The sequence below is a fragment of the Lynx canadensis genome, chromosome B1, assembly GCF_007474595.2.
Source record: "Lynx canadensis isolate LIC74 chromosome B1, mLynCan4.pri.v2, whole genome shotgun sequence".
Taxonomy (NCBI): Eukaryota; Metazoa; Chordata; class Mammalia; order Carnivora; family Felidae; genus Lynx; species Lynx canadensis.
The window spans coordinates 69,035,477-69,048,216 of record NC_044306.2 but is presented as its reverse complement, the minus strand read 5'-3'; the positions used below and the strand labels follow the sequence as shown (position 1 = coordinate 69,048,216).

The window sequence follows — 12,740 nt, the reverse complement described above, 5'->3', positions numbered from 1 at the left end:
TTTTTCTAACGATCGATAACGTTCAGCATCTTGTGCTTATTGGCCGTCTGTTTATCTTCTTGGATGAACTATCCAAATCTTCTGCCCATTTTTTAATTGCATTGTTTTCTTATTGAGAGTTTTGAGAGTTATTTACATATTCTGAATACAAGTCTTTTATCAATATGTATTTTGTAAATATTTTCTTCTAGTCTGTTCTTCTATTTCCATCCTCTTAACAGTGTTGTATGGAGAGTAATTTTGATACAGATCATTTTATAAATATTCTTTTTTAAGATTATTTACTTATTTGTTTAGAGAGAGAGAGAGAGTGAGAGAGGGGCAGAGAGAGAGGGAGAGAGAGAATTTCAAGCAGGCTCTGCATTCTCATCGCAGAGCCTGATGGGGGCTCTAACTCATGAACCATGAAGTCATGACCCGAGCTGCAACCAAGACTCAACACAACTGACTGAGCCACCCAGGCATCCATATAAATGTTCTTTTAAGGATCATATTTTAGGTGTTGAATCTAAAAAATTTGTCCAACCCAAGGTCACAAAGATTGTCTCCTCCATTTTCTTTTAGATGTTGTATAGTTTTAGGTTTTTCATTCAGGTCTATGATCCATTTCAAGTCAATTTTTGTATATGATGAGAGATATGGTTTGGAAAGTTCAAATTTTTTTGTGTGTATGTATATTTAATTGTTCTAGCGCCATGTTTATAAGACTGTCCTTTCGCCACTGAATTGCATTTACTCATTTTTTAGTAATATATATTTCACTAACTTATTTTAGTTATATATATATATATAACTATATACATCACCAAATAATTGTATACACACACACACACACACACACACACACACACAAACATATACACACACAGTGGTATTTTCTTGGGTCCTTGTATAAAATGCATTTCTGACTGCAGTCTGCAGTTAGAATCTAAGTTTGAAAGCCACTGATATGATGCTCCCTTGAATTACTTTTTTCTCTATCCTACTTTATTTCTCCCCTCTGACTTTATATCACTCTCCCTGTGTAATTTGCACCCTGCACTTTCATTCAATATTTCTTGCAATTTGCTGGTGGTTTACAGCAAGACATTTCCTTTGTCATTTGTTTTGCCTCATTGGGAGGCATCATGATGTGGAGAAAAGAGAAGGGACCATACTTTTTCTGAATTCTATTTCATAATAGGCTTGTGGCCTTCTTCAAAATATTTACTGTTTCTCTGGATGAGTTTCTTTATCTGAAAAATGATACCACATCTAACAACCTCATACGGTTGTTGTAAGAATCGAGAGATATGGTACGTATCATACGTATACCATGCCTGGATGTATAACTGTCACATAACAGATGCCAGATGATAGATAGCTATTATCTTATTATGTACCTTCTGACCATTTCTGGTATTCCCCTCACCTTCTGCCAGGCCCGTTCCTTCTTCTGTGCTAATTCTATTGTAGCCTACACAAGATTAGGCCTGAGATGATTAAATGCAACACCCTCAGCTACTGTAGTGAGAAATGTTTAATGATATTACACAGGAAGTATCATGGTGCCAAACAGATGGAGATCAGATTTAATTTTAATCTAAAAAAGAAAAATTCTTCTACCCCAAAAGAGACCTTAAAAATCTCCCTTCCATTGTCAAGGCAAACAGAAAAATACCCCTCTCTGAACAGAACACAGCTGCTTGAAATGCAAACCATTCAGCTAAAAGCACCAAGGCTGTAGATTCCCCAGAACCTAAAAGCCAAAAATTAGAATGCTCTGTGATTGCCAACGGGGCAAGACTATTCTAACTTATACCAGAGAAGAAACCGTCCGGCACTGAAAAGGTATTCAGACTGAACCACTGTCTACTTAAGAGTTATTATCTGTTAAGTGCATTGCAAAGAGGAATGGGAGACTTATATTTGTGTTTTCTTCATTAAAAATTAAAAATAAGCAAGGAGCCACTCTATGAATTCCTATATTCCTAGCCTAGCCTGATTATAAATAACTGAAATTCTGGCAGCTAGATTGCCGCATCTAATTTTGCACTGTATCACAGTTTTCATAAATTTACTCATTTTCACTGACACATGGTAAGCTTCTAGCTATTCTTCACCATAACTAATTTGTTATTCATCCTAATGATAACAGTGACCTGGTATAGAGGCTGCAGGTCAAGAGCGTTTCATTGACACCTCGTTCCAGAAATGTAGTTAAAAACCCATCAACAGGCGTGGTGTTTGGATATGTGGATGTTCTACAAAAATTTTAATCTGACCTTCAACAGGTCTAGAACTTTCAAGTATGGTAGCCATGGCCATAAATGTCTAGGAAGTACTTAAGTTCCTAGTTCAAATTGAAATGTGCTGTAAGTTGAAAGCACATATCAGATTTCCAAGACTTAGTACAAAAGAAAGAAGGTGAAACATTTCATTATTACCTTTTAATATGGATTTCATATTGAAATGAGAAGAATTTGGATCTATTGGATTAAATAAAACATATTACTAAAACTATCTCACCTATTTACATTTTCAAAATGTGGTTACTAGGGGGGCGCCTGGGTGACTTAGTCGGTTAAACGTCCAACTTCAGCTCAGGTCATGATCTCACAGTTAGTGAGTCCGAGCCCCATGTTGGGCTCTGTGCTGACAGCTCAGAGCCTGAAGCCTGCTTTGGATTCTGTGTCTCCTTCTCTCTCTGTCCCTCCCCAGCTCATTCTCTGTCTGTCTGTCTGCCTCTTAAAAATAGATAAACATTTTTAAAAAAGTTAAAAAAAAATAAAACGTGGCTACCAGGAAACTTTGCGTTACATGGTGTACATTATACTCCTATCGAACAGCACTTGTCTCGAGTTTGTAAACTTGTGAAATTCTATGATACTGAAGCTGGGGGATAATCATGAATGTGGTTATTAAGATCAGGAATACTTGTTGCAATGTTTGTTAGAGAGGGCGAAGTCCTTGTGCACATAACTCACTGAAGAGTCAGACAGAAGCAGTCTAGAAGGGTCTATTCAGAAGACCAAAATGAAACCAATTTGAGCAACCATGTTTATGCAGGGGAAAAGTTAGTGGCTTTAATGTGTGGATAAGTGACCACACCCTGTCAATGCAATGCAATGTTCAACTTGTTACTCATCCCTGAAACCTGCCTCCCAGGTTTCTATAGCTAATTGCTCACAGTTGGATCCCTTTTAAGGTGAGATTACACTCCCTACAGGATATGTTGCACAGGCTGACATCTTGAGAGTTTCTAAGTTTTCACTCCACATAGCACTCACTTTAGGTCATGTTATGGCTTTGAATAAAACACTGCGTATGAAAGATGATTGCAGGCAATACTAAATGGTGACAAACAGAAATTCCCTGGATCTATACTAGTTCTAATCAAATAGATTCAAGAGAACTTTAAGGACAGATTTTTAAGTCAGAGAAATCACAGACTAATAACCTAAGGATGAGGTACAAATAAAAATTATGTTGGGGTGCTTGGGTGGCTCAGTCAGTTAAGTGTCCAACTCTTGGTTTCAGCTCAGGTCATGATCTCACGGTTCATGAGATCGAGCCCTGTGTCAGACTTTGTGCTGACAGTGTGGAGCCTGCTTGGGATTCTCTCTCTCTCTCAATATGCACCTCCCCACCCTCAAAATAAATGAATAAATTTAAAAAAATACGTCAAGCATAAATAGGTCAACTTCACTGAAGCATAGAAAGGAGAACAAGGAGGGTCAGGCAATTACAATTTAATGCCATCGAGGCAATGTTTCACATTGTTTTCCCTAGCATGTCAGTGTTCTTTTAGTATATTTTTGTGAAAGTGTTGATGCTGGCAGTATTTTCTCCTAATATCTATTAAAAAATACTAAAGAATATACAGATTATTTAATAATGTCGTTGTCAGTAAATTTTTAAAAATGCTGTTACTTGAGGTTTTCAGGACAGTACATGTGAGATTACCTAATGCACAGCTAACTGATAGTCCATACACAAACATGCCTGCTGTGACTCAATTTTTTTATCTGTAAAATGGGGATAACAATATCTATGTGACAAATTTTTGCGATAAGATAAATCATGTAAAGAATTTAGAACAGTGCCTAGCATATCCTAATCAGTCAATAAATGTTAGATGATGATGACGACAATGATGAAGAAGAAGTGATATGTACCTTTATTTAATGATCACTGGTCTATGTTCATTTTCATGTTATAATTTTAACACATAATTATGAAATGGGTCAAATGTTGACTTTTTACAGACAATAATATAGTAAGAAAGCATACTTAATTATCCGCTTTAACTCAATAGTACACTTTATTTTCTTAACTCCATTAACTCCATTATTAAATTCTTTCAACACATTATAATTGAAAAAATATTGCTGTGGTTACATAGCTAGGACTCAAGAAACATTCATTAAATCCATGAATGAAGTTAATGTGGGCAATGTTGCACTAGACATTTGGTCATTCAGTATTTTCTTTCTGCTCTGAGTCTGTAGCAGTGGTTTACCGGTAAATGTTTCAACAACTGACTCTCAGAGGAAAAAGTTATGATTTTAGCATTTACATTTACCAATTTCTCTCGTGTAAATATTCCCACCATGGCCAATTTAAAGCTACCAATGTGATGTCATTGGATACAGTGTTGGAAAGAGCATAGCATTGCCTGAGAACTTATTAAAACTGCAAAATCTCGGGCCCTACCTCATATCTCCTGAAACAGAAACCCTGAAGGTGGGGCCTAACAACCTGTGTCTGAACAATTCTTCCAAGTGATTTTCATGCATATTGAAGTTTGAGAACCACTCACTACCTTATCCCACTGCTGTTGTTTCTGAAGGAGCAACAGTGCTAAGTAGCTTCTAACATATATTAATTAATGTGCTAACTAATGACTAACAATGTTGATGTTTTGATTCTTAAAAGCATCTAATTATGGCCTCTGAAATGGTAACTCATATATTCCTGGAATCCTTATACCAAGCTGCTACTCTTATGGGAAGGTAGAAAGGTAATTTCATCTTCAAATATTTCCATGTTTCAGCTGCTATTCAAAGGCTCTGAGAATGGGTCATTAAGTGCTACTGGTTGTGATTTCTGTTGGCTTCGGGGGTAGAGACCATGAGCAAAATTCCTGTGCTAAAATAAATAGATGTCGTGTTGCATTAGTGGATATATTAATCAACTTGGGTTGCCAGTTGGTTTTGGAAATCACATTAATACAGCCCTAAACCTAGTTATTGCATTCACAGTTTTGGCAGAGAGGTACATGTTTCCAGCATGTTCTGGGGGGCTTTGGATTGGCGCGGCCTCTAGAGGTCAGCAGGTACAACCTTGTACCCTAGGTAAGGTTACCTCCTGAGGCTGGTGTTCATCCAACAGCCAAAATATTTCCAGCCACAGAACATGTTCTATTTTTGGACAGCTCTAATTATTCTTCCATATATTGAACTGAAATCTGCCTTCCTGTAATAGTCATCTAAATTCTGAATCTTATTTAATAATCTCTCTCTCACTGGGCAGCCTGTCAGATATAAGAAAGGCTCACAACTAGCTTCTTTTACAAATCAGGCTTCCCTACTTCTTTTGGGTGTTCTTTGTGTGATATGATTTTTAAACTCTTCACCATCCTGCCTCATGATGCTCTTCAGTATATTAATATCTTCCTTAAAATGTGGCACTCATAACCAGAGATAATGCTACCATGTGGTCCAATCAGGGCAGAGTCTGCTTGCTTGTTGAACACAGAACTCTGTGATTGTGTCAGCTTTATCAGCCACCATGCTCACTTGAGTTAGTTAACTTGAGTTGGGCTCATCTTGAATTCACTGTCAGCCACAACCTCCACACCAAGCAATTACGCAATGTGTTACCTATTCTTGACTTGTATTGTTGATTTTTAACCTTAAGTGCAAGGTTCATATTTATTCCTGTTAAATTATAATCCTGTTGGTGTCAGCTCCTAATTCTAAAATACTATCTTTTACAACCCAAATTGGCATCCAGTTTTACTCTCTCTCTTCCTTTTTCTCCGTCTCCCAGGTTTATGCCTTCTGCGAACCTAAGAACATGCCTCTTTCCATTCAAATCCCTGAGAAAACTGTTGAGCAAAACAGAGCTAACTCCCACTCTCCTCCCTCAATCAATTATTAAACATCAAAACTTGGAACTGGAATACACTGTCCAGGGGAAGTACCAGTTCAATATTGACTCTCATTTGCCAATTGTATTTCAGTCTGCCTTTCTGCCAAAGTAACTTAAAAAACGAAAATACCACCATCGTTGTGAATAATTCCCAGGGAACACTTAGGATGCTTTAAAAATTTGATATATATCCTCATTCTTCGATGTGTGCAGAAGGTGACAGTTTAAGAACAATATAGAATAATTAAAAGCTCTAATCATAATCCTGTGTTAGTTGAAGTACTTAGAGAGCATTGATACTATACTGAAAACATTACTACGAATTTATTTTTTTGTAATTTTCTTTGAATTGCTTTTATGTTTATGGAAAACTATTCCTCCGGTGGCTCCTTAAATCTATAAAAATAAAAAATAATGATAAAGAAAGATTTTTTAAATCTATTTAGCGCAGAGTATCAACACTTAGAGTTTACAGGCTATGTGAAGAAACATATTCCTAAACTCTATTTATAAGCTATGCGATTATGTAAGATGTGGAGGTGAAAGCGAATAACGTCAAATCACAAACGCCAAAATGCCATTCAAGGGGTGGTCTCTGAGATGATATCTGATCTGGCACCTTTAGACTACCCAGAGAGGAACGATTAGAAAATATGGTTCCATTGACACCAGTCAGGAGGAGGGGGTGGCGACTTTTTCTTTTTTAACATGAAAAACCCTGGCTAACCTAACATCACAGAATTTTGAAATAATTTTTGAAGTAATGCTGATACACCACGGCACTAAATATTTTTGTTCATTTTGAATCTCCCCCTCAAAAGCGGCCTTGTGTACTGTTGCATCACTGCTTACAGGAAAGCAAATTACTTTGCACATTTAAATGGATGGTCAATGGTGCCAAGGCTACAGTTACTGAGTAATCACAGCGTCCTCACAGTAACTAAAATATCCTATTTACATGTTTTTAAAATGAGAGATATAAGGCAATTGGAACCCTTGCACGCAGGTGGGGGGGAATGTAAAATGGTGTAGCTGCTGGAGAAAATTATGTGATGATTACTCAAAAAACTAAACATAGAATTACAATATGACGGAACAATTCCACCTCTGGCTATGTACCCGAAAGAAGTGAAAGCAGGGACTGGAACAGGTATTTATACACCCATGTTCATAGCCACATTATTCACAGTAGCCAAAAGGTAAATCAACCCAAGCATCCATGGATGGATGGATGGAAGGATGGATAAAAAGTGTGGTATATACATATATGTTAGTCTGCGGGGCTGTCATAACAAAACACTACGGACCTAACATACCAATGGCTTAAACAAAATTTATTTTCTCACAGTTCTGGAGGGTGGAAGACCAAAACCAAGGTGCCTTTAGGGTTAATTTCTGGTGAGACCTCTCCCGTTGGTTTGTAGATGGCTCCCTTCTCTCTGTGTTCTCCTATGAACTCAACAATCACAGAAAAGGCACTCTGATGTCCCCTAGAATGGCAGTTCTAGGGGATTAGAGCCCCACCCTATGACCTTATTTATCTCCATAAAGAAATTGACTCCAAATGAGGTCACACCAGGGACTGGAGCTTCAACATATAGGTTTGGAGTGGGGTGGGAGTGGGGGGACAATTCAATCCATAATAACATACAATGTAATAGTATTCAGGCTTAAAAAGGAAGGATATTGTGACACAAGCTACAACATGGAATAACCTTGAGGACGTTATACCAAGTGGAATAAACCGGTCACAAAAAGACAAGTGTTGTATGATTCCACTTATGAGATTATTAAAATAGCCTAATTCATTGAGACAGAAAGTAAAGTGGTGGCTGCGAGGGACTGGAGAGGGGGAAATGGAGAGTTAAGTGTTTAATGGGCACAGAATTTCAATTTTGCAAGATGAAAAACTTGCAAAGATGGATAATGGTGATGGCTGCACAACAGTGTAAATGTACTTAATACTACAGAATTGTACGTTTTTCAGTATTTTCCATTTTATGTTTTAAAGTTTTAAATCTACCATTTATATATGTTTGTTTTACCATAATTTTTTAAGAAACGAGAAAAGCACTCTTGGATTAAACCATTCATATTTAGTATGTGACCCCAAGTGGCCCTCACTCTCGGTGGACCTGTCCTGAAACACATTTAAACACACACACACACACACACATACACACACACACACACACACTACGGTGCCATGATGTGCCATCAGCCTATCAGCAAATAGTCTCAATTCTTTGTTTTATGTTTTTTACTATATTATCTTTTCAAATGTATAAGATGGGTATTTCATCATCTACATCTACCTTTCCATAGAATCTCATAAATTTTTGTATGAATTACAACTTATTTTTTTTTTCATGTATTGTCCTCATAGTGATGGTAATAAACTTGTATATTTACTGAATTACGGGAAAATCAGTTTGGGGACTTCCAGCCCTACAAGAATGTAAATAATTTAACAATATTGTTAGATGTTAGTTGAGTATAAACTAGCAGAATTGGGAAGTCCCAGATTTGTTTTGCCTTTGGTCTCTTTTTCCCTTCCTCAACCAATATCTAAATGCAGGGAATGCCTGTGTCCTGGCACGCAATAAATATCTGTGGAAGAAATGAATAAATATGAGATATGCGTGTTATACAAAGATTCCCTTGTTGAAGAAAGGGAAAAATCCAATGTCTCATGTAAAACAGCTGGGTGTGAATGTCTAAGTTGAGTGTGAATACTATTTTGAAATAGTATTACAATGTTGCAGGAATAAATCCGCTTTTAAAATACAGCTAATAGTTTTTCATTTATTAAGAATTTTTTTTCCAAGGGCACCTGTGTGGCATAGTTGGCTAAGTGTCCTGAATCTTAATTTCTGCTCAGGTCATGATCTCACAGTTTGTGAGTTTGAGCACAAATGTCGGGTTCTGCGATGACAATGTGGAGCCTGCTTGGGATTCTCTCTCTCTCTCTCTCTCTCTCTCTCTCTGTCGCTCTGCTCCTTCCCTGCCCACGTTCTCTCTCTCAAAAATAAATAAATAAAATTTTTTAAAAATTTTAAGAATTTTTTGGGGCGCCTGGGTGGCGCAGTCGGTTAAGCGGCCGACTTCAGCCAGGTCACGATCTTGCGGTCCGTGAGTTCGAGCCCCGCGTCAGGCTCTGGGCTGATGGCTCGGAGCCTGGAGCCTGTTTCCGATTCTGTGTCTCCCTCTCTCTCTGCCCCTCCCCCATTCATGCTCTGTCTCTCTCTGTCCCAAAAATAAATAAAAACGTTGAAAAAAAAAATTAAAAAAAAACAATTTTAAGAATTTTTTTTTCAAGTATGGCAAAGCATTTAGAAATGAAAATTTTCAGTATCACTTAGTTGCTTTTGTAAAGTGAAAGCCAGAAACTCCAGTGTGGCTTCTGGGTATCTATCTTAATGCCTTTGCAAATATTGTGATTCAAAATTTTCAAGTTTTGCTAGACCCAAAGGAAAGAGAAACAGTCTATCCTATTAGAAGAGAGCTGGAACAAAGAAATTCAGGTCTTTGTAATGCTTTGCGCATTGTAATTTCTATATATATGCAAATAACATATATTAAAATGCTGACCAAAGATAAACACCTGGAACTGTGTGCAATTATACTGATTAATGATTACAGCCATTAAAAAGTTAAGTGTTTACTAAATGTGCAATGTTATGTTGATAAATGAGGAGGAGGCAAAATGATAAGGGTTGGTCTGGCTCTCCATGGTCTTATAATCTGGCCAAGAATATAGTCTTACACACTGAACAATTAGGCCAAAGTTGGGTGATGCTGCCTTTTGTTGAAAAAGAAATTCGGAGAAGGTATGATCATTGAGAGGCAGTCATGGAAAATGTGGCTTTTGAGCAAGACGTGGATAGATTAATGAAGTCAACACACAAATTTGAAACAATTTGTAATTTAAAAAAATGTAAGCATACAGTCAAATACGTATGAAATCTGAGGATGGGAATCTGTTAAGGTTTTCTGCTATGTCAAAGAAATGGAATGTAAAGCAGATTTCCAACATCATTGCCGATCTCCATTAATCAGATCATTATGACATGAATAGGTTCGTATAAAAAGCCTCATAGTTTTCTTCAAACACTGGCTACTTCTTACAGCAGATGAAACAATTAAAGCAATAAATATGGGCCAATTAGCAGGACTCTCTTTAGCCCAGTTCTGATTGCAGTGTTCACAAATCAGAGAATAACATTACCTTTACTCCATCAGGTGGTACTTTTTCATGTTATTATTGTGTAAAATGCAACAATTTAAAAATTATATTCCACCCCCCCACCCCCCCCCCCCCCGCCGCCAGTTTCCAATCTTCTAGTTAACAAAAAAGAGGAGGGAATTAATTCTTTTTTTTTCTTTTAATTTCTTTTCCTTCTCTCTTAGGGGGGCTTTCCCGATTGTCATCTCAGTTGTATCTTCCTATCTTGTCTTTAGTAACCCCTTGTGGTTGTAGCCTGGCTATGCCATGCCCATTTGTCAGTTAAAAAGGCTAAAGTGGAAAGTCCTATTGTGCTCTCAATTTCTCATTTTTTTTACAACAGCCTGACCCCCACAAGGAGACACTGGGTGAGCAGCAGCTGGGTCCCTAGAAGAAGGAGGAGTTTAAATACATTCCCTTTGAACTTGTGTGGTTCCCTGCCATTGCTTCCCACAATGCACCTGCAATATCTTTATGTTTCCATTTCTGCTAAAAAGCAAATCTCTGTCTCCTCCAAAAGAGCATGAACATAACTAACCACCACACTAGAGAGCTCTGTAGGGAGTTAAAGGGAGGAGGGGGCTGGGCCAATAGAGTATAGATCAGAGGGAGCAGGTGGAAGCTTGGTCTGAAATCTGTTCCTGGATGTTGCTCTCAGCAGTGCTCTATTAGTGAACAAATCATGTAAGTCATTGAGAAAGTAGTGTTAGAAAAATTTTGGATGAGAGAAAGAAGGTACTGTGGAGGACTCCTCTCCTTTCCACCCACATCTACTCTAGGCAAAGAACTCAAAGAGTGAACAACAATGTGTTTGCTCTGCATTGTCTGCTTATGCTGAGATAATTAATGACCCAGTCTAGGGATAAACCAGTATCTAAAATGACTCTCTGGGTAGAACAGTTGGTCAAACCTGTAAGTTAGTGGCTATGAATAGTGTGATAAAAAAAAAAGAAAAGAAAAGAAAAGAAAAGAAACCTAGACTGCATACTTCTCAAGGATTTGTGAATCAGCTCATGCACCCCTTCCTTCTACAGATTTTTTGAGAAGGTGCTCTTCCGGGCTGCCCCTGATGCGAAGACTTTGTCGTCTCCCTATCCTTTGAAGCTGGAACCAGAAAAAAAGGTGAGTCCCAGAAGTCCTGGTTCCCCACCTGGAGCTGCCCAAAATGGCAGTGTCACAAGAAAGACCGTGATATACCCATCATGGATACTCCATCCACTACCACCAGCTGAGGAGAGTAATTCAGACAGACTGTCTAGACTATTTAGTGGTAGTGTGGTCACCACTGGACATCTACATAGTGGTATCTGTGAAACAGCCTGAACCTTCTCATCTTATTCTGATTGCAAGGGAGGAAGTTAGTAATGGCCTGTATATGAGGGAACTCTTGCTTAGTACCCTGACGTCGAACACTTCCCTTACTTGCATTGTGCAGAGTTCAAATAATGAGTTCTATCTGAAGTTGAAGTAGATGTGTCGCAGTCGGGGAAGTTGGCCAGAGTTTTAGCACTGAAAATTCAGTGTTCTGGGAAAACCCTCCCTTGGGGGTAAATTAGGACAATTGGTCATCCTAGGATAGAATGTTGATGTGGCCGGAAAAAGATGGTCTCCATCCGGACAACAGGAGCAACTAAAGCCAGAGAAAAGGTAAAGGGAATGTACAAGGAGGTGGCACCAGCCGTCTGGCCTGCTGGATTTGCTGGCTGGAGGTAGGCAGACAGTAAACCAACTCTGTACCGGAGCTGAATTTCAAAGCCCTAATCAAGATTCCCTAAATATCCTTTGGTAGCTGTTTAAAAAAATGTAAACAAAGACCAACTATGGTTTGTGATTATCTATGCGCAGTTTTTTTTGCTCCTCATTCTTCTTTGTCTCTGTAATTGTAGAAGAGAAAAAAATAAGGAGAGATTGGGGGAGGGAGTAGACACAGAGGTGAAAGGCATATCAGTAATTTGGTGAAGGTAGGAGACAGTAGAGGATCCAAATCCTTGTGATCCTTTTTGATGAACAGACCACAGGAATCACCATTATGGCAGAAGTTATCTTTGAAGCTGCCTTATATTAGAGCACCAGCTCAAAATTTTATCTACTCCATTGTGACTAGTTGAGATGTGAAAAGGCAGGCGACAGGAGATTGAAGTATCCCTGATCGTGGAAGCTCTGTCTTTGGGCCAGGTAGGGTGGGATGTCATTTCCTTTCCATTCATCTGTGGGATGACACTCTCCCACTTTCTGTGACTCTCTACTTTAATAAATGGTCCCGACTTTTTGTGCAATACATAATTTTCCTCTGGGCACGACCTCAGCTCCAAATGTATGTTTTCAACTTCAAAACTGAGGCACTCTGTCATTATTTTAGGTGATTCACAGTGGTGAAGTA

General features: G+C 38.2%; 1 protein-coding gene across 1 annotated transcript in view; it reads right to left on the bottom strand.

Moving 5' to 3' along the window:
* CB1H4orf45 (chromosome B1 C4orf45 homolog) overlaps positions 1–12,740 on the bottom strand; it is a gene marked incomplete at its 3' end in the record, with an annotated part of 101,558 nt that overhangs the window by 62,472 nt on the left and 26,346 nt on the right. The window lies entirely within an intron of this gene.